The sequence below is a fragment of the Phaethon aethereus genome, assembly GCF_964289735.1.
Source record: "Phaethon aethereus genome assembly, chromosome: 2".
Taxonomy (NCBI): domain Eukaryota; kingdom Metazoa; phylum Chordata; class Aves; order Phaethontiformes; family Phaethontidae; genus Phaethon; species Phaethon aethereus.
The window spans coordinates 16374397-16375847 of record NC_138582.1 but is presented as its reverse complement, the minus strand read 5'-3'; positions in this window follow the sequence as shown (position 1 = coordinate 16375847).

Genomic DNA, 1451 nt, shown 5'->3' with positions numbered 1-1451 from the left:
ATGGGGTACTTCTGTTTTGTAAGATTTCTGCAAATGCCCTGGGTCCAAACTATTCATCCTTGGACCCAAGTCTGTTCTCAAACCAGCCTTCCAGCCATCCACATTGTCAGGTCCAGTAAGTGGCTGCAACTTTAAAAAACATTAAAGAGGAACTTTTTCATGTCCAGAAGAAGCTAAGAAGTCCCCAGGAATGAGTCAGAAAATCGATCTCTTCCACCAAAGGGTGTGTAGGTGGGTATAAGCACCTGGGAAAAGGCTCTTGAGAAAAGGACATTAGAGAGGCAGAGGTGACAGCATGTTGTGGAAAAACATGTATTTCTGCCGCTTGCCAGTGGCTGTTCAGAAAGGTGTTTGAGATACCATCAGCTCCTTGGCTCACAGGTTCCAGAGGAGTGTTTGCACAGCTGACATGTGGGAGGCAACTTGTGGATCTCTGATGGCATAAAACTAATTTTTTGCTTTTATATGATGTACAAATGTGCCTCCCCTGCCCCCATGAATCTCAGACAGAGTATGTGTTCTGCAAGCAAGGGGAAGGGAGGGAAGATCCCAGCACATCATATACATATTAGGCTACCCATGGTAAAAAAGGCTGCAGAACTTAAATGCAGCACCCAGCATTTGCTCACTGCCCATTTCTAATCTCTCCTGCGAAGCCAGTACACAGGTAGGGATCTCAGTCACAGTCTGCTTCTGCTGAGACTACGGTAAAACACAGAGAGCACCAGGGCAAAACTTCCCACTAGCGCCGAAGAACGTGTCTGAGGCCAGGCTGCGAGAGGTGAGGCTGGAGGTCTTCTCCTCTCCAGGGACCATGGCTGATGACAGAACTAACAAACCGAATAAAGCAGAAATAACAACCTGCAGTCCTTCCTGGTGAAATGAAGATTTCAATAACCCGTGTCACAAACGGCAACAATAAGCAGCCTCTTCTGTTTTGAACCGTTAGGAGCAAACGTGCCGGGGGTAGAAATAAGCCTTTAGAGCGATGGCTTAGATTAAAGAGGCTTGCCCCGAGCAGGGGTGAGGGAGCTGTGCTTTCCTCCCAAGCCAAGGAAGCAGAAAGGCAAACAGTGATTTGACTGTTTCCAGGCAAATTGGGCTGATCTAATCACCTTCGTTCTCCCTTTCAGCGCGCCCGTGCGAGCGCCCGTGTGTGCACTGGTGTGCGCGCAGCTGCGCTTGACCCCGAGGCAGCGACTGGGAGAGCACGCACCCACCGCGTGACCAAAGAGCGTATCACAGCATCAAACATGGAGGGGAAAAAAAGAAAAACAGGGAGGGAGGCTCGAAACCTCCAATCTGACACGCTCAGCAAGTTGCTGGTTGGCACGTTAGTGACGCCACCACCACTAGGAAAGCAGCTTTCTCTCGCAGTGGGTTTATTGAGAAGATTATTAAAACCTTTTCATTTAAAAATATTTGGCAGAGACAGTCAGGAGGACGTTTTT